The sequence below is a fragment of the Cervus canadensis genome, chromosome X (genome assembly GCF_019320065.1).
Source record: "Cervus canadensis isolate Bull #8, Minnesota chromosome X, ASM1932006v1, whole genome shotgun sequence".
Taxonomy (NCBI): domain Eukaryota; kingdom Metazoa; phylum Chordata; class Mammalia; order Artiodactyla; family Cervidae; genus Cervus; species Cervus canadensis.
The window spans coordinates 71,920,674-71,942,432 of record NC_057419.1 but is presented as its reverse complement, the minus strand read 5'-3'; the positions used below and the strand labels follow the sequence as shown (position 1 = coordinate 71,942,432).

At 39.4% G+C, this 21,759-nt stretch overlaps 1 non-coding gene across 1 annotated transcript; it reads right to left on the bottom strand.

The window, feature by feature from the left end:
- Positions 1 to 1,225: 1,225 nt before the first annotated feature.
- Positions 1,226 to 1,358, bottom strand: LOC122436197. Its single transcript, XR_006267954.1, has one exon. It is a non-coding gene; the product is annotated as a U11 spliceosomal RNA (small nuclear RNA).
- Between the last annotated feature and the right edge of the window lie 20,401 nt (positions 1,359 to 21,759).

Sequence of the window (21,759 nt, the reverse complement as noted above, 5' to 3'; positions counted from 1 at the left end):
ATTGTATTGACTCTTTGAAACCCCATGGACTGCAGCATGCTAGGCTTCTCTGTTCTTCACTATCTCCCAGAATTTGCTCAAACTCATGTCCATTAAGTTGGTGATACCTTCTTCATATATATATATATATATCTTCAAATTATATATATATATATATATATATATCTTCAAATTATATATATATATATATATATCTCTTATGTGAGCTTCCCTGGTGGCTTAGACGGTAAAGCGTCTGCCTGCAATGCGGGAGACCTGGGTTCGATCCCTGGGCTGGAAAGATCCTCTGGAGAAGGAAATGGCAACCCACTCCAGTACTCTTGCCTGGAAAAATCCCATGGACAGAGGAGCCTGGTAGGCTACAGTCCATGGGGTCACAAAGAGTCAGACATGACTAAGCGACTTCTCTTCATATATGCGTGTGTGTGTGTGTGATATATGTATGTATTTGGGTATGTGTTGTTATGTGTGTGTGTAATTGCAAAACATACAAGTTTTAATATTAAAAATAAGTCTACTAAATGAAATTTTAAGATGACTTTGATATTATTTTTGTCTTTGGAATATAACCCATCAAGGTTATTCAGTCAAAGTACTATGTTTTAAAGTTACTTGAAATATTATAATTCCTCTCCCCAGGATTATGCCACCAACTTGATACACAGGTCATTTCTTTCAATTTCATATATATTTTTAAACTTTTTGATACAATTTTTTGTTTTTAAATTTACATGGTTCCCTCTTACACTGTTGGTGGGAATGCAAACTAGTACAGCCACTATGGAGAACAGTGTGGAGATTCCTTAAAAAACTGGAAATAGAACTGCCATACCACCCAGCAATCCCACTGCTGGGCATACACACCAAGGAAGCCAGAATTGAAAGAGACACGTGTACCCCAATGTTTATCGCAGCACTGTTTACAATAGCCAGGACATGGAAGCAACCTAGATGTCTGTTGGCAGATGAATAGATAAGAAAGCTGTGGTACATATACACAATGGACTATTACTCAGCTATTAAAAAGAATGCATTTGAATCAGTTCTAATGAGGTTGGTGAAACTGGAGCCTATTATACAGAGTGAAGTAAGTCAGAAAGAAAAACACCAATACAGTAAATTAATGCATATATATGGAATTTAGAAAGATGGTAACGATGACCTTATATGCGAGACAGCAAAAGAGACACAGATGTAAAGAACAGTCTTTTTTTTTTTTTTTTTCGGGGGCGCCAGGACCAACGATCGCCAGCTGCCCCACTAGCAAAAATTATGCTTCCGAAATGTCTTGAAGTCAGTTCCGCACGTAGAGCAAACGAGCTGCCCTATATGTGCCACTCACGACAGAAGCCCTTTTTTATAAAGAAAAGACTTTTAGACTCTGTGGGAGAAGGCTAAGGTGGGATGATTTGAGAGAATAGCATTGAAACAAGTATATTATCATACGTGAAACAGATCGCCAGTCCGGGTTCGATGCATGAGATAGGACACTCAGGGCTGGTGCACTGGAATGACCCAGAGGGATGGGATGGGGAGGGAGGTGGGAGGGGGGTTCAGGATGGGAACACATGTATATCCATGACTGATTCATGTCAATGTATGGCAAAAACCACTACAATATTGTAAAGCAATTAGCCTCCAATTAAAATAAATAAAAAAGAAAGTGAGCCCAAGTTAAAAAAAATAAATTTACATGGTTCCTAGGTTAAATTATAAAATGTTGTACATTCAGAGAGGTCTGGTTTCCATTTCAGTCTCTTCTTTTCCCTTTTACAATCATGTTAATTGCTTATCAAATAAAATTTTATTTTTGAAAATATGTGGAAAAATATAAGTGGATATCCATATTTCACTCAATTTCTTATAAAACATTTAATGAGTAAACGTTCTATTCTGATCTTTCCTTCCCTTTTTCCTTCCCTCATTTCTCTCTTTCATGCAATGTCTTACAAATAATTCAACAGAAATATTTTGCAGTCAAATTTTCTCAACCCCTCTCACCCCCATCTCTTCACACTGCTACAGAGCAACTGTACAGATGTCCCATATTTATTCAAACAGTGCACATTTGATGCACTTCAGAGTGATTTTGGTGTCTTCCTCTTATATCAAGCTAGTGCTCAGTCATGTCCGACTCTGCGATGCCATGGACTGTAGCCTGCCAGAGTCTTCTGTCCACGGAATTCTCCAGGCAAAAACACTGGAGTGGGTTGCCATTTCCTTCTCCACAGCATCTTCCTGACCCAGGGATCGAACCTGCATCTCCTCTTGGCAAGTGGATTCCTTACCACTAGGCCACTGGGGAAGCCCACTGTTCGTGTTCTAATCTCTTCTAATGAAATGACACCAGTCATTTCATTAGGGCCCATCCATATGACCTCATATACCTTATCTCTTTAAAGGTCCTATTTCCAATATAGTCAAATTCTGAGGTACTGGGGGTTATGACTTCAGCATATGAATTGTGAGGGAACACAATTCAGTCTATAACACAAAGAAAGGGTTAGTTTCACCAGTATGTGCTGCGCTTAATCACTCAGTCGTGCCCAACTCTTTGTGACCCTGTGGACAGTATGGAGCCCACAGGCTCCTCTGTCCATAGCGATTCTCTAGGCAAGAATACTGGAGTGGGTTGCTTTGCCCTCCTCCAGAGGATCTTCCCAACCCAGGGTCAAACCCAGGTCTCCCACATTGCAGGTGGATTCTTTACCATATGGGCCACCAGGGAAATCCAAGAATACTGGAGTGGGTAGCCTATCCTTCTCCAGGGGAACTTCCCAACCCAGGAATCGAACCAAGGTCTCTTGCATTGCAGGGGATTCTTTACCAGCTGAGCTACCACGGAAGCCCCTCACCAATATATATACATGTGTGTGTGTGTGTGTGTGTGTGTGTGTGTGTGTGTGTGTGTGTGTGTGTGTGTGTGTGTGTGTGTGTGTGTGTGTGTGTGTGTGTGTGTGTGTGTGTGTATACCCTTAAGAATTCACAGAACATCCAGTTTTCTCTCCCCTTTATATGGTCTCAGGTAACCATTGCCAAACTCCACCCTCAGGCCAAATCCAAGGGGCCTTATTAGAATACAGCCACACCCATTTGTTTAGATATTGTCTACAGTAGAATAGTTAAGATAGAGGCTACATGGCCTACAATGCCTAAAATATTTACTATCCAGTCTTTTATAGAAAAAGTTTGACATGTGATCTAGGGTACTGACTGGAAGTGATAGGCTTACTAGGGGGATAAGAGTTGGAGGGATGGGCAAGACCATATGATGGATAGAATGATCATACATCCAAGTATGCCTGGGACAGTGCTAGCTTACAACTATCATTCCAACATACTTAGTAACAGCATACATTTTTTGACCCTCAACAAACTGGAAAATTCTTAAGAAATGGAAACTAGACACTACTAGACCACCTTACCTGTCTCCTGAGAAACCTGTATGCAGGTCAAGAAGCAACAGCTAGAACTGGACATGAACAACAGACTGGTTCAAAATTGGGAGAGGAGTACATCAAGGCTGTATTTTATTTAGCTTATATGCAGGGTACATCGTGTGAAATGCTGGTCAGGATGAATCTCAAGCTGGAATCAAGATTGCCAGGAGAAATATCAACAACCTCAGATATGCAGATGATACCACTGTAATGGTAGAAAGTGAAGAGGAATAAAGAGCCTCTTGATGAGAATGAAAGAGGAGAGTGAGTGAAAAAGCTGGCTTGAAACTCAACATTCAAAACATTAAGATCATGCCATTCGGTCCCATCATTTCACGGCAAACAGATGGGGAAAAAGTGGAAACAGTGACAGATTTTATTTTCATGGGCTCCAAAATTACTGCAGACTGTTACTGCAGCCATGAAATCAAAAGATGCTTGCTCCTTGGAAGAAAAGCTATGACAAACCGAGACAGCGTATTAAGAATCAGAGACATCACTTTGCCAACAAAGGTCCATCTAGTCAAAGCCATGGTTTTTCCAGTAGTCATGTATGGATGTGAGTTGGACCATAAAGAAGGCTGAGGGCCAAAGAAATGATGCTTTCGAATAGTGGTGCTGAAGAAGACTCTTGAGAGTCCCTTGGACTGCAAGGAGATCAAACTAATCAATCCTAAAGGAAATCAACCCTGAATATTCATTGGAAGGACTGATGCTGAAGCTGAAGCTCCAATACTTTGGCCACCTGATACGAAGAGCCAGCTCATTGGAAAAGACCTTGATGCTGGGCAAGATGGAAGGCAAAAGGAGAAGCAGGTGGAAGAGAATGAGATGGTTAGGGAGCATCACTGACTCAATGGATATGAATTTGAGCAAACTCTGGGAAAGAGTGGAGGACAGAGGAGCCTGGCAAGCTGCAGTCCATGGAGTCACAAAGAGTCGGACACAAGTGAGCAACTGAACAACAAACAAGAATGGTCACTGTCATGGGTTGCACTTTGATCCCCCCCAAAGTACATGCTGAAGTATTTATCCTGAGCACCTGTGAATGTGACCCTAGTTGGAAATAAGGTCTTTGCAGGTATATTCAAGTTAAGATGAGGTTATTAGCATGTGCCCTAATCCAACATAACTGTGTCCATATAAGAAAAAAAAATTGGACACAGAAACACACAGAGAGAAAAACACCATATAAAGACACACAGACACAGAAGGAAGATGGTCATGTGACAACAGAAACACAGATTGGAGTGATGCATCTACACATCAAGGAGTGCTGAAGACTGCCAAATTCTGCCAAACATCCAAATACTTAGTAGCCCACAAACATCCCATCCTTGCAAATTCATAAAGTTATAACCCTTTGCCTTTTTTGTTTCTTTGGCAAGAAGTCTGCATGAAGGATTCACTTGAGGCACATAAACTACATTTAGTGGCCAGGTTCAGCTAATTTTGGGAACGACCACAGACTCTTTGTTGAACCCAAGTGTGCTAACAGAACCCTAGATAAAGATGGATGCTCAGAGGGTTTCCCATGCTCAGGCAGGGTCGGAGGCATCAGTTCATTCTTTCCAACCAGTGTCTACATATTGAAACACCATTCTTTTCACAGTGAGAAATAATCTCCAATAGCTAATATGCAAATTATTCAACCTTCTTGTATTGCTCTGATATGAGACAACTGAAGCCCAAACAGGAAAGCATACTCTAATTAATCTGTTCCAATGCTAATTTACCTGAAGTATGAATGCTTAATTAGGGCATTTCAAAGTTAACCAATAGTATAGGATTAAATATCACTTTCCAGGCAAAGATATTTGAAAGTCAACTAGAGACAATATAGTAGGTGTGAACTAAGGATGGAAGAGGGTGGTTTTTTCCTACCTGACCTCAATTCTCTGAAAGCAGGGCAGAGGAACAGGCTTAAACTGCAATTTCATTGATCTAGGTGAAACTCAAATGCCTGATAGGCTCTGACGTTTGTTACAGTTATGGGAACCATCCATCTGAGTGTGTCTATGAGGTCCTACCTGAAAGCAGGGGCTCAGTGCCCTCCAATTCCAATAGTGGCTTGTTGATTGTGTACATGCTGCAATCATTTTTGGCTTTTCAAAATTGTTGCTCCTGATTTCTGTCCACTATGTGTATGTGTATTTGTATATATAAAACATTGTATGTATGAAGTTAGGTGTATTTGTGTGTGGTGGTGTTTTGTGCAATCATACTGACAGAAATAACTACTTTGAACCTTCCCCTATCTTTTGCTTCTGAAAATAGGAATCTTTGAAAATACATAAAAATTATATTTCTTACCATACCAGACATAACTTGATATGTGATCATTTTATTAATTTATCTCTACTACTACAGCATGCTGTGAAATTTCCACACTCCATTTAACTACCATAGGCATCTATTCTCATGTAAATAACTCCCAGGATATCTAACTTTCTTTGATGATTTACCCCATTTTGAAACTAATTATTATACATGCTTAATTGTGAGATTTAGTTATATGAAAAAAGACGATTTGCCTGATTTTAATTCAGGACTTGTCTCACCTGAATTATTATAATTCAGTACAGAGCAATGTCCTCTATCACATCTGATACAATAGAATGATTATTACTGGGTATCGGTTTAGTGTTGTGTTGCCCACTGAATATCTAGACAGAATTTAAGAAACATCTTTAAGTGGTGAGTGTTTGATTTTAATTTGGGGATTTTAGGTGGGACCAACTTACAGAAACAACTCTTATGGGAATGATTTTAAGTTCCAGAAGGCAGACATATTTCCAGGAGAGAGGAAATTACACTTTTAGCATGGTGGCCTCAGGGGAGATGGCAAGATGTTGAAGAAGCAATGGAGTATAATGGGAAAAAACCTCAGAGCGAGAATTAAAGACCTTCGCTGCTATTTATTAACTGTTTAACCTTAGGCAATTCACTTGGCTTCTTTGAGACTTAGCTTCCTTTTATTTAAGGATGGGGCAATTATACCTTATGAAGCTCACAGGATTGTTGTGAGGTCCAATGAGATAATACATGTAACATCAGTTCCATTCCTTCTCTGCTATTTCCTCCATGCTTCCAGCTCAATGTTCAACTCTTAATGATCACTCTGTCATTGTCCCTCCTTATCTTGCAGGAATGAAAAGGTGGAGCTTAATTCACACACACACACAAGGAAAAGAAGGGCCAGATTTTGAGCATCCTTCCACAAGAGTATCTGAATTTTTTCTTTTTCACTCACTAGATTACTGGTTTATTGTAAGAGGATATAACTGAGAAACAGCCAGATGGAAGAGATGCACAGGGCAAGGTAGGGGAAAAAGGGCTCAAGAATCCATGCAAGGGGTTTCCCTCATAGCTCGGTCAATAAAGAATCTGCCTGCAATGCAGGAGACCTGGGTTCGATTCCTGGGTCAGGAAGATCCCCTGGAAAAGGAAATGACAACCTACTTCAGTATCCTTGCCTGGAGAATCCCATGGACAGAGGATCCTGGCAGACTATAGTCCATGGGCTTGCAAGAGTCAGACACGACTTAGTGACTAAGCCACCACCATCCATGCAAGAGTATATGCATTTTAATTTTAAACTATTTTGCCTAAATTGGGCAAGCCTATAGTGGTAGGTTCCTCACATTCTGCCAGGAAAGGGGCCATCTCTTCTGGGACAAGCATGGGCCTCAAATCATACCACAAAAGGAGTCATGAACTCCAAAGCAGTGCTCTGACCTTGGGCAAATAGAAGCCAGCCATTTAAATTTTCATTTACTTATTTATTTTTATTTTAAAGCAATGTTCAAAAGTCAGGATTTAAAAAAAAAATTCCAGGGATTGAGTGTTTTAGGAGTCAGGAAACTTTTACTCTTAAGGGCCACAGAATAAGTACTTGAGACTTTGTAGGCCATAGGATTCCTGTCACAACTGTCCCCTTAAGCATGGTAGCACCAAAGCAGTCATGGACAATATGGAAACAGATGCACATAACTGTGTTCCATTTAAAGTTTATTTACAAAAACAGGCTGTGAGCTGCATTTGGCCAAGAGGTCACAGTTTCCTGACACCTATAGTATTCCATCCACTCTTATTCTTTTTTTGTCCCCTTAGTTACACAAAAAGTAGACATTTTCAAGGGACAAAATATATTGAACAGCATTAGTTCCTGCTTCGCATTTGGCCCCAAAGAGTGTACAGAATTTTCTTGGCCTTGTCTTCCCTGTGTTCAGCCCCTAAGGCAAGCATGATACCCGGGAGCTGTCCTACAACCAAATGAAATAATGATCAGGGACAAATGCTAACAAATCTTTTCATCTACTTCTGCTGAGTGAAAGCTCAGGATCTCAGATGCAGGGTGGGGAGCACTTGTAAAACTCTGCTTGGAAACCTGGTGGCTCCATTCTTCCTCTGGCTAAAATGAAGTTCTTGACAACTGTGTACTTCCTGTGCATTTGAAACCTGAGTGTTTAGTGCACCAGTACTTAGGGAGAACCAACTGCCCGCAGAACTGTACGGGAATACAAAATAAGAGACACATTCCCTCAAGGATCCAACAGCCTAGTTGGGGAAGCAGAACACACACACAGAAGAAAAATACTAAATAACCTACAAAGCCAAACGTCAGATTAGTACCTCTTTGTAAAATACGGGCTGACAACATCAGTGCTGAAGAAGACTCTACAGAGGAATGGTCAGTTAGGTAAGACATTTTGGAGGAACCAAGGCAGAGTGAAATTTTCCCCCTTCCTCTAATTCCTGCCAAAACAAGAGAAAAATCTTTCAGGAGAAAGGAATGCCAATTTCCTTTGCTGACAATGCTTCCCCTTAAGTCCAAAGGTAGTAAGAACTCCGAACCGCAGAAAAAGAGGAAAGACATCAGGATCAATAGTAATGTCTAGGTACAAACAGGTTTATTTCAAATTTCATATATATTTGGATGAAATACAGTTAGATAAAAAAAACTGGTAGGCTGGTCAACACACAAAAACCTATTTAATCCCCAAATCCCACACAACCCATGTGTTGACAGTCAGTCTGTATTTTAATATCTACAGTAGATTATGAAATTCTAGAAATTGTATTTGAAATATAACTTGAAACTTTTTCTTCACATTGTGTGTTTTTAATGTTACATTGAGTCGAAGGGGTATAAATACAAAATTTCCAGGTATAAACTTTGAATAAAAAATATATTGAGAGATTCATAACTTCTATGAAGTTTGGATATTAAAACTTCATATTTTACTGGCTTGCTTTCTATAATAAAGGATGGTCCTTTTCATTCTTTTTATGGATATTAGCAGATGCAAACTATCATATACAGGGCGGATAAACAGCAAGGTCCTACTATACAGCACAGGGAACTGTATTCAATTTCCTGTGATAAACCATAACTGAAAAGAATATAAAAAAAGAATGTCTACATGAGCATAACTGAGTCGATTGGCACAACATTTGTAAATTAACTAGACTTCAATTTAAAGAATGATTCTTTTCTCAAACTTTTCCCAACTATGACATTTGACTATGCCATCTGAGTGTTTTTTTGCTAGGAAACTGCCCAATACAGAGTGCAATTTAACATCCAGGATATGTGTGGATGGGTTAAACTCTCTGAGAGGCCCTCTGCATCCTTGCACCAGTGTGACAGAGGGAACAAACAAGCTCCTGGTTTTCTGGAATGTTCCCAAAGTTTGATTCTGAACTTGTCCTCTATCCAACCAATAATTTATAGCATTATCTACACCTGATGCTGACTATAAATTTATTGGAACTCTCCTAGATTGCTGTGTCTTCCTCCTGTATAGTTTGCATGTAAGGTATGGTACGAACACCCACAAGGACTGAGGCCTGAGACTTTACTGAGTTTACAGGATGGGTTGAGTTATTTTTGTGCCTGCTGACTAATAAATATTGGCTCACAAATGTTTGAAGTCTCTTGAATTCATCTTCAAAGTTTTTTAAAAATGTGCTATAGTAAAATATATAAAATAAAAAATTCATCATTTTTAATTATACAATTCAGCAGCATTAATCACATTCACAATGCTATGTAACCATCACCACTATCTATTACCAGAGCTTTTTTATCATCCCAAAGAGAAATACTGTAACCATTAAATAATAACTCCCCTGACTCCTCCCCCATTCCCTGGTAACTTCTACTTTCTGTCTCTTTAAATTTGCATATTCTAGGTACCTCATATAAGTGGAATTATACAATATTTGTCCTTCTGTGTCTGGCTTATTTCAGTTAGCATACCCTTTTCAAGATTTATCCATGTTATAACATGCATCAGAATTCCATTTCTTTTATGACTGAATAATATTCCATTGTATTTATATACCACATTTTTTTATCCATTCATCTGTTGAAGGACATGGGTTGTTTCCACCTTTTGGCTATTGTGAATGCGCTACAGTGAATAGTGGTGTAAAGGTATCAAACTTGCTTATACAGTAAACTTCCTAATAGTGAGATGATGATGGAAGCCTGCTGCCTTCACCACCCCCTTTAACTAATGGTTGCCACAAATATCTACCTTAAATAACTTAAAGTTGAGTATGATCAAATGGACTTGGATCAGACCATAATACTAAGTTTCTTCATTTGTAAAATGGTGATACTAACAGTACCCAACTCATAGACTGTTAGGACAATTAAATGAGTTAATTCCCATAAAGTGCTTAGAAATATATCAGTCATAGTATAAGCATTGAACAAATATAGTGTCACCATCCTTCATCTTTTAAGGACACATTATCTTGTTGCTACTGTAATTGTAATTTACCACCTACATTTAACATTCTGCCCTAACCTCTAATATGTTTTTGTTTCAAAGTCACCCACCGCCTCAATCAAAATTCTCCTCCCAAGTAGCTGATCTTATCAAGATAAGGAGTGAGACTTTATTGACTCATTCAACCCTGAAATATAAATTACTAACAGACACTAACCATAGACATCTATATGATGCATACCTTTTGCATCTCAGACTCCTCCCAGACTTGTAAAAAAAAAAAAAAATGCAAAGATGTAATATTTCCAGTAGTTACTTCAGTATTTCCCTTTATCATACTTTCAAAAATGACAATCCAGCTTAAAATTCATGACTTCCCCTCAAGAATGAGAGAATTTAAAGAATCTTATAGAATTTTTAGTGCTCGGGGGAGTGATAAATATCTGAACCAAAATCTTTAAAATGGGCAAATCTAAATTGACATTTCTCCAAAGAAGACATACAGATGGCCAAAAAGTACATGAAGAGATGTTTAATATCACTAATTATTAGAGAAATGCACATCAAAACTACAATGAAAATCTCTTAGAGGAAAACATAGGCAGAACATTCTCTGACATAAACCACAGCCAGACCCTCTATGACTTACCTCCTAGAATGATGGAAATAAAAACAAAAATAAACAAATGGGACCTAATCAAACTTAAAAGCTTTTGCACAATGAAGGAAAACTATAAGCAAGGTGAAAAAAACAACCTTCAAAATGGGAGAAATTAATAGCAAATGAAACAACTAACAAAGAATTAATCTCCAAAACATACAAGCAGCTCATGCAGCTCAATCCCAGAAAAACAAACAACTCAATCAAAAAGTGAGCAGACAACCTAAATAGACATTTCTCCAAAGAAGACATACAGATAAACACATGAAAAGATGCTTAACATTGCTCATTATTAGAGAAATGCAAAAAAAAAAACTACAATGAAGTGTCATCTCACACCAGGCAGAATGGCCATCATCAAAAAGTCTAAAAACAATAAATGCTGGAGAGGGTGTGGAGAAAAGGGAATCCTCCTACACTAGTGATGGAAATGCAAACTGATATAGCCACAGTGGAGAACAGTATGGAGAGTCCTTAAAAAACTAGGAATAAAACCACCATATGACCCAGCAATCCCACTACTGGGTATGCATCCTGAGGAAACCAGAATTGAAAAAGACACATGTACCCCAATGTGCCTTGCAGTACTATTTACAATAGCTAGGATACAGAAGCAACCTAGATGTCTATGAACAGATGAAAGGATATGGAAGTTGTGGTACATATACACAACGGAATATTACTCAGCCATAAAAAGGAATGAATTTGAGTCAGTTCTAATGAGGTGGATGAACCTAGAGCCTATGATACAAAGTGAAGTAAATCAGAAAGAGAAAGACAAATATCATATATTAAGGCATATATATGGAATCTAGAAAGATAGTACTGATGATCCTACTTGCAGGGCAGTAAAGGAGACACAGACATTTTGGACACAGTTGGGGAAGGAGAGTGTGGGATGATATGAGAGAATAGCATTGAAATATATACATCATTACATGTAAAACAGATAGCTAGTGGGTGTTCAATGCACCCAAAGCCAGTGCTCTGTGACAAGTTAGATGGGACGGGGAGGGAGCTGGGAGGGGTTTTAAGAGGGAGGGGACATAATGCCAATTCATGTTGATGTATGGCAAAATCCATCACAATATTGTAAAAGAATTATCCTCTAATTTAAAAAAAAAAACTACATGAGGTTTCACCCCACATTGGTCAGAATGGTCTTCATCAAAAAGTCTACAAATAATAAATGATGGAGAGAGTGTGGAGAAAAGGGAATATTCCTACACTGTTGATGGGAATGTAAATTGGTACATTATGGAAGTTCCTTAAAACAATAAAAATAGAGCTACCATGTGAAAGTGAAGTTGCTCAGTCGTGTCCGACTCTTTGCGACCCCATGGACTGTAGCCCACCAGGCTCCTCCATTCATGGGATTTTCCAGGCAAGAGTTCTGGAGTGGGTTGTCATTTCCTTCTCCAGGGGATCTTCCCAACCCAAGGATTGAATCCGGGTCTCCTGCATCACAGACAGATGCTTTACCATCTGAGCCACCAGGGAAGCCCCAATATGATCCAGCAATTCCATTACTGGGCATGTATCTGGAGAAAACTAATTTGAAAAGAGACATGCACCCCAATGTTCATTGCAGCACTCTTTACAATAGCCAGGGCATGGAAGCAACCTAAACATCTACTGACAGAGGAATGGATAAAGATGAGGTACATATATACAATGGAATATTACTCAGCCATAAAAAGGAATGAAATAATGCCATTTGCACCAACAGGGATGGACTTAGAGATTATGATACTAAGTTAAATAAGAGAGAGAAAGAAAAAATATCATAGGACACTACTATATATAAATGATAATCAACAAGGGCATAGCACAGGGAATTCTCAATATTCCATACAAACCTACATGGGAAAAGAATCTGAAAAAGAATGGATATATGTATATGTTTAACTGATTCACTTTGCTATATACCTGAAACTAATATAATATTGTAAATCAACTATACTCCAATAAAAAACAAAAATTAAATTAAGAAAAGCAACAACAAAAATATTTGTTTTTACTAAAATCTGATAAATATTTATTGCCTCAAGTGAGATTCAGTTATCTACTTACTTTTAAATAAGATTTAAAGTGGGTTCAATAAATCCTTTTTTTTAACTAGTTAGTGGGTGCTATACAATAATAGATATGAAACTTCATGAGTCTGATCAACTTTTTCAAGCATTATAAATACCATCATCAGTTAATCTGTTAACAGTTCTGTGCTACATTCCTTCAGAGAGTGAAGACATGGATGAATGTGGCTAAAGTACTAGCATTTGGGACTATAAATCAGGAGACCTGGATTCTAAGGTATACTAAACCAATAGCTAGCTGTTTAAACTTTTGGGGAACTTGGTTTCTATAAAAATGAGTGATTTGGATGATCACAAATGTCCCTTCTTATAAAAAAGATCTACACGAAACAATCAGGTTGGATCCTGTATGATGAAAGCTGTGAATAGAGATAAGGATTTAGAAGACACCATCCTGACCACAAGAAACAGTGATCAGCTATGTAACAGTGGATGAGATGGTTGGATGGCATCATCAACACAACGCACGTGAGTTTGAGCAAACTCTGGGAGATAGTGAAGGACGGGGAAGCCTGGTGTGCTGCAGTCCGTGATGTCACAAAGAGTTGGACATGACTTAGTGATTGAACACTGAGAATATGTACAACTTGAATATCACATCATATTGTCAAGGACTGACTTCTCTGTTTTTCCATTTTCTAAATTCTCTATCTTAGCTTCTCTACTTTCCTATAAGTTTCTTGAAGGGAGGGATTTTGCTGTCTTCCTTCTTGTTTATCCCAGCCCCTAGCACAGAGCCTTACACGTAAGACATTCTTGAGTGCATAAAGGAAGCAGAAGGCCATGATTGGTTTTCTTGGGAGTTCATGCCCACTCCTTTAATGATCCCACATTCAATAAATATGTACAATCACTATTAGGGACAAAAGAAATAGCAACCACAAAACAAAATATGCAGAGTGGCTGAGATCTGTGTATTTAGCGCAGGAAACTTCTCGCTTTGATCTTACCTTTGAGAAGCTACAGACCAAAGGCTCTCTGTCATGAGCCTGGTAAATTGGTGTTGAGCTGTGAAGTGCTATGATTACTGTACACTCAAATGTATTTCGTTCCATATTATTTCAGAAAAAGTAGATATGTATGAAAAACCAAAAAGATTTGATGACCACAAGTTTCTAATCTTTATGATGTGACCAGTGGGCCTCATCTAATGTCCTTCCATCTATCTGTCCCTCTATATACAGAATTTTTAATACTGTCTCCATAAAATACTCTTAAATAATATAAAGCAAGTCAGAAATTTGTCTTGAAATAACTGACGACTCATCTCTTCAAGTTTTGCAAGGACATATTTATACTTGGCACAGACTATAAATAACAGCTGGTAATTTTGCCACAACCATTTTTCACTCACTTCTACTTTTTCCCACATTTATTCTTATTCCCATATTCAGTCTCATTTAAACTCAAGCACCAGTTTAGAGTTTGCACCGGATTGTGCCTAGTGACTTGTTCTGTGCTTTAAATCCTTTTTCTATCACATGATAAAAGGAGTTATATATGGCTACTTTCATAAAATTAATATTTTATAAGAACATAATGCTCTTAGGCAGAGATACTGATAGTTTGCAGTAAACTGAAGGAATAGATTTGGGACCTGTAGACCCAAAGAAATGACAGAAGCTCTAGTTTTAGCAAAGTAACTTCCAAAATAACCACAAAGTCTATAGAGAAGAACAAACAAAAAACGTTCACCATGCTTTGGAAACTTGCTATCTTGTGAAATGAACAGAAAAAAGTAAAAATTAAATAGGAGAGCCTGGAGTCTGGGAAGAGTACATCAACAAAGTATGAGTTAGGAGTGAAGGAGTAAAGGAAAAATCAGGGTAAACGCTATTAAGGAAATTTGGGAGCAATTTCATGTAAAAAGGGATATTTAAGTAGGACGCAAAGGCATCCCTGCCGCTGCTGCTGCTGCTAACTCTCTCCAGTCGTGTCTGACTCTTTGCAACCCCACAGACTGCAGCCCACCAGGCTCCTCTGTCCATGGGATTCTCCAGGCAAGAATACTGGAGTGGGTTGCCTGGAGAAGATCTCCAGGGGATCTTCTCCACCCAACGATCCAACCCAGGTCTCTTACATCTACCTGCATTGGCAGGCAGGTTCTTTACCACTAGTGCCACCTGGGAAGCCCAGGCATCCCAGAGGACTGCAAAAGCCCTGGTTATGCAATGATGGCATTTCGTTCCTCTCCTCCTGCATCCTCCACCCCTAGCTCATTCCTAGCCAGGTAGCCCAGGATACTATTTCTCTAATATATGCACTACATGTTGTGTATTATTTCATTATGGCTATTGTCACAATTTTTGTCTCCTTTATGAGTCTTTTATCTTATCTTATATCTCTATGAGGGCAGGAACTGGGTCTTTTTATTTTGTATACCTCAAACCTAGCCTAAGTCAAACAGTCAATAAACAAATATTACAACAAATGCTGGAGTATCAGGTTAATGTGAAAAATGGGTTGAGAAATAGAAATTTTGATGACGTAAGTCTAGAAGTCTTTGAATACTAGTCTAAGATTGACCTTATTCCAACAACAATATGAAGATATACTATTAGCTTCTGTTGACATACAAGAATCTTTACATAAGTAATCTCATTTAGTCCTCACAACTACTGTGTTAGCTGGGCACTGTTATCTCCATTTTGCAGGTTATGAAACCAAGGTTAGGGAGGTGAAGGTTAACCAAAGTCACCGAGAGCCTACTATGTGGCAGGTGCTCCTCTGAGCACCGTGTGGCAGGTGCACTGCGACACGAAGACAAACCAGGTCCTCATACTCCCTGAGCTTAGGTGTTGGTTGAGTGAGATCGACTTTAAACCAAATCACCAAAAATAAGAAAATTTACAAATGAGGATAAAGGCCCTAAAGGAGAGTAAAACAAGCTGATGTGCTTGGGAGTGACTGGGGGTGAGGCAGAAGAGCTTGCCTTACTCAATGGCTCATGACAACCCCAATATTACATTCTGGTCTTATGTTATTCAGAAGTGATCAAATATTAATTTTGGAAGGAAAGCTAGTGGTAATGCAAAGGATTTTTACCCAACACTATTGGTTAGGAGACAATATTTTTTTTTTCCAAAATAAAGATTTAGAAAGTGAATGGGGAGGAGTAATACCTGTAAGAGAAACCACTGATATGTTTTATAAAGAGTAAAACTGATTTGAGATAAAGAATGTGGAGGAGGGTGGAGACAATGATGGTAATGTGATGATACTGGTGATAAGAACAATAATGATATATCTTGAACATTTACCCAGTACATGTCCAAGTTTACACAGTTCTCTTAGATGGAAACCTAATTTTTAGTCACTCAGAGTATTTTGCAAAGTGTTGGACACTCACCACAAAGTATCCAAGATGATTTGGGGTGATATTTAAATAATTTAAATTGCAGTAGAAAAGGCATTAAAGAATGTAACTATCACATAGAGGGAAAATGCTATTTCCATTTTAAATCTCTTTCAATCCCTCTAATTATGTCAAGAGAAATTCTCAATTTGAGCTATTTGAGCTATTTTGACTTAACACCTCTCTAACATTTGCTAATCTCCTTTTTTAAACAAAGAGTGAGCAGGCCTTATGTTCAGAGCCTTCAGCAGCCAGCAGTATCTAGCTGAAATTCAAAAGTTTATTTTCATTGTATTTATTTTTACAGTTACCCTCTATTTATGGTCAATGATACTAGTTTACCATTTATGGTAGTGATATGTCCTTAGTTTTTATCATACATACATTTAATTAAAATAATGAGTGGATGTACAGAAAAATATTAAGAGCATTATAATTAATTTTACTATGAAGCAAAAATGTTGGTGATAGAAGGCTGGAATTTGACAATACTACAGTAAATGACAAAAACGACCTTGGTTTGGATGAAAGCTCAGAGGTTTGGAGTCACATTTACAGAAAAGATTTTGGGGTCACTTAGGAATTCCCAGAAGATGAGTTAGTAGGTCATAGACCATGACAGATTCTGATTTATGCATACTCGGTTTTAGGTGACAAGGAAATATCCTCAAGCATTCTGGCACTCAGTGGCCCATTCAAGACAGAAGCTTCAGCCTAGATCTGGATGAGATTTCTAGGTTTAGAAGTCATATTAATTTTCTATTGCTGTGTAACAACTTACTGCAAATTTAGTGGCTTGAAATGACACATACCTTTACCTCACAGTTCTGATCATCACAAGTCCCGGTGGATTTTTCTGCAGGGGGGCTCAGAAGGCCTAAGTCAATGCTGGGCTCTTTTCTGGAGACTCTAGGGAAGAATCCACTTCCAGCATCATTCTTGTTGTGGGCAGAATACAATTCCTTGAGGTTATATGAGTGAAATCCCTGTTTTCTTGCTGGCTGTTGGCCAGGCATTGTTCTCAGCAACCAGAGACCTCTCTTAGATCCTTGGCCTGTGGCCACGTCCATCTCAAGAGAAACTCCCTCACAAGAATCCCTCTCACATTTCTAATCTTTCTGATATCTGCACTGCTCCCAGCCAGAGAAAACTCTGCCTTTAAGGGGCCAATGTGATAAGATTAGGCCTACCAAGATAATCTCTCTATATTAAAGTCATCTCATTAATAATCTAGGCATGTCTGTAAAATTTCATTTGATTGCCATGTAACCTAACTGCATCACAGGAGTAACATGAGGAGATAACAGATATTAAGAGGAGGGATTTTACTGGTGGTCCAGTGGTTAAGATTTCATACTTCCACTACAGGGGGCATGGATTCTATCCCTGGTTGGGGAACTAAAATCCCATATGTCATGGGGTATGGCCAAAAAACAAATAAAACAAAGATAAGAGGAGGCATCTTGTAATTCTGCTTACCACAGAAGTCATCTGTATACTCATACATCCATGTATTCATTTATTAATTCAGCAAACATTTACTGAGTACCCATTATACTACCAAGCACTTTGATAGTCATTTGTGTATTGTACCATGGAATCATGTTTCTTACACCTACGATGTGGAACATAACATTCAAACACTCTTTGCCAAGGGGATGTGAGCGGGGCACTTGAGAGTGTCTGCTGTCATCCACTCCTTGCACCATTCAGTTCCACTTGTGTCCACATTAAGTTTATTCTGTCTTGGCACTGCTTCTTCAGCCAGTCATCATTTCTTTTAAAAAAAATTCAGAATAAAGTCTTTTTAAACACAAGTATCATACCACTATGGCTGATCTTGAAGCCAGAAGCAAGATTTATCATTTCCTACATCTAACAACCATTCCCGATTCTCATCACTCTGGCCAGCACTTGTACTGGTCTAGGTTTCTTGCCCTGTGGAAACTGGGGTCCTGGTTACCTTGTCCTTTTCAGGCCATGAATGAAGCAATTGCCTGTTCAAGGTTATCAGCAGGCAGGGAAGCACCAAAGGCCACTCCAGTGAGTCTCCTGAGTTCCAGAAACAAATACTTCCCTCTGCTTGGGTTAGAAAAATCCAAACAAACTTTTTGGCCAACCCAATATTATGTAAGGGAATGGCAACCCACTCCAGTATTCTTGCCTGAAAAATCCCATGGACAGAGGAGCCTGCCAAGCTAGGCGCCATGGGATTGCAAAGAATCGGCCTCGACTGAGCACACACACACATGAATATTACGTAGCAACAATCCTATCTGCTCATACTCATCAGGGTCAATCAGTCAGGACCATATAGTAAATCCTCTCTTTGCTTGATGATCTACTGATGTGAGGAACTCAAAATAGTCACTCACTCTCGGTACCTTTAACTTTAGCTTTAGTGGCACTTCACTTTGTCCCCTAATAGATTCCACCACCACCCTCAGGAGCTACAATTTCTAGTTCAACTTAACCTAAATATGGATGAATGGGAAGTATAAATTCCCCAAGTGGGCCCTTGAGACTAATAATGAGAAAGTTAATTCCTAATTCCACTTTTTTGTTCCCAAATCTGTATATTCTATCTATGAAGAATACAGTAACTTATATAATGACTGTTGGTTCACACATTTCTTGAATCTTGAACAGTGTCCCAAACTTATAAACTCTCATCTCTAAGCTCCCCTTCAGCCATTTAAACATGAAAATAGACCAGGTAATAAGGCGTATGGGAGGACCAGGGAATCCCAGGGACCCGTGCATACAGCTCCCAATTTCACCTTTCAGAAGGTGAATCCCTGTGTATAAGGCTATGTTCCATGACATTTTATCGATATAATAGTAAATAAGACACTCTGTGAACTTTCAGGTACTAGTGTCAGCATTACTATCACAGGCAGGGAAGCCAAAGCCATACCAGAAACACATGTCAACCTCAGTAAGAACAGATATCTGCTTCATCTTGAGTGGAGGGTATCCAGTGGTCTGAATAAAGAGATCAGGTACTGATCCCTGGAAACTGTGTTACAGTGTATGGGGAAAAGTCTTTGTGGATGTGATTAAATGAAGGATCTTGCCATGGGGCTATTTCCCTAAATTATTCCAGTTGGCCCTAAATCCTTTCAATCACGTGTGGTAAGAGAGGGGACAAAGGGTCTGCCACACAGAGAAGAAGGCAGTGGGGCCAAAGCAGCAGACTGGAGTGATGTGGCCACCCACCAAGGAATGCTAGCAGCCACTAAGAGCTGAGAGAGACAAGGCAAGGGCTTCCCTCTAAAGCCTCAGGAGGGAGCAGTGCCCTGCCAATACATAGAATTTGGCTAGGTGATTTCTGATTTCTGGCCTTCATAACTGTGAGAGGATAAATTTCTATTGTCCTAAGCCACTAAATTTGGGGTTATTTGTTACAACAGCCATAAGAAACTAATACAAGGGTTCAATATAATCTATTTGTCATCAGTGGTTATTCTCCTTTAAAGATGGTCCTCCACTGAGGGTTCATCATTGTTCTCTGCCACTGACAGGCTGGATGTGCAGACATGGCAGTAGATAGATCAGCTTGGGTGTGAGAGGCCCATGCTGCTGTACCCACGTGCAACCTTCATCCTGCCCACATGGCTACGTCATTCAGGGAATCATCATGCCACAGGGAATCCACTGGGGTGCTAAGGATAGAGGTTGCTGATGTCCACTGGACAATCATCCTGTTCCCTTTCTAATGCAGTGCCTTTTCTGTGCTGAATGATATTCAATAGACATTGACATTCAGACCAAAGATTCACAGACTTTACACCTGACCACTCCCAGAGATACAGCCACAGGCCTTCTCATCTGACTTCTGATCTTTGTTTTTCCCATCGTGCTCTTTCAAAGAGCGTCAGCCAACAAGCCAAGTCATTTACCACTGCCAAGGATTCCAAATAGTCTTAGCTGAGGCCTAGTAGCCCACCACACAAGTTGATGAGCAGGTGTACCACCCAAAGCTCTGGGGTATTTTCACCATCACCTCTGTCATTTAAGGCCACAACTCAGTAGGGCTTGATGTATTCATTTCTGCTTTCACTAATACGTTGAGCCACACATGTCTCAGAACAGAATTTTAACTCTTTCATCAGTTCATCACTGGGAAGATTCTATAGAGTCATAGGTGAAAGCTCATGGATAAATGTTAGCACAGAGGTGGGTGGCATGGAGGTTTGGACTATTTGTTTATGTAACTTACAGCTACCTTCCTAGAAATGTCATGCACTAAAGAATTCTCTGGCTTTCCAAAATCCATTTAACAATGCTCAATTTTTAAAGTCAGTCAGAAGGGAAAGACAAATACCATATGATATCACTTATATGTGGAATCTAAAATATGACACAAATGAAGTGAAGTGAAAGTCATTCAGTCATGTCCGACTCTTTGTGACCCCATGGATTGTATAGCCCATGGATGGGATTCTCCAGGCCAGAATACTAATGAACCTATCTATAAAACACAGACTCATGGACATAAAGAACAGACTGGTGGTTGCCAAGGATCGGAGGGGGTTGGGGAAGGTATGGAATGGGAGACTGGGGTTAGCAGATATAAGTTTTTATATGTGGAATGGATAAACAATAAGGTACTACTGTATAGGAAATCATCTTCAATATCCTATGGTAAACCATAATGGAAAAGCATATTAAAAAAATAGAATGTATATATACATGTAACTGAATCACTTTTCTGTACAGCAGAAATTAACACAACATTGTAAAACAACCATACTTCAATTAAAAAAAAAGAACAACAATGCTTACTTCTCTTAAGTTTTTTGATGATACTCAATATTCTGCCAAGGTATTCCCAGCCACCTCACCAGGGGGCTTCCAGGCACCGCAGGAGACATGGGTTCAATCCCTGGGTTGGGAAGATCCCCTGGAGGAGGAAACAGCAATATTCTTGCCTGGTAAATCCCATGGACAGAAGAGCCTGGTGGGCCACAGTCCATGGGGTCACAAAGAGCTGGACACGACCGACTTAGCATATACGCACACCCGTCCTTGTCAGGACTTTAAATTCTGATTCAGGAGAGTGCCTTGATAAAATCTGTAACCAGCTTTTAAGTTCAGTCACCCTCATCCCAGTCCAGCACCCACAACATGTTTCTCAGATATGTTTTCCCATTTCCTACTGGTACATATCTGCCCGGTAGAGCCGGAACGAACTCCCCAGTGCAGGCCATGCTGAGACTTGACCAGTTATTGGTAGAAGCAATGAGGGTAAAAGAGAGCAGATCTATTGCTTCAAGGTTTTTCAAGGGCCTGTTTTCAAAAGCCTCCAGCCCAGCTTCCCTTTGTGGTCTGGTGGTGGTGCAATGCAGGGGACACTGGTTCCATACCTGGTCCAGGGAGATCCCACATGCCACAGGGCAACTACTGAAGCCCACAAGCCACAGAGCCCATTCTCTGCAACAAGAGAAGCCACTGCAGTGAG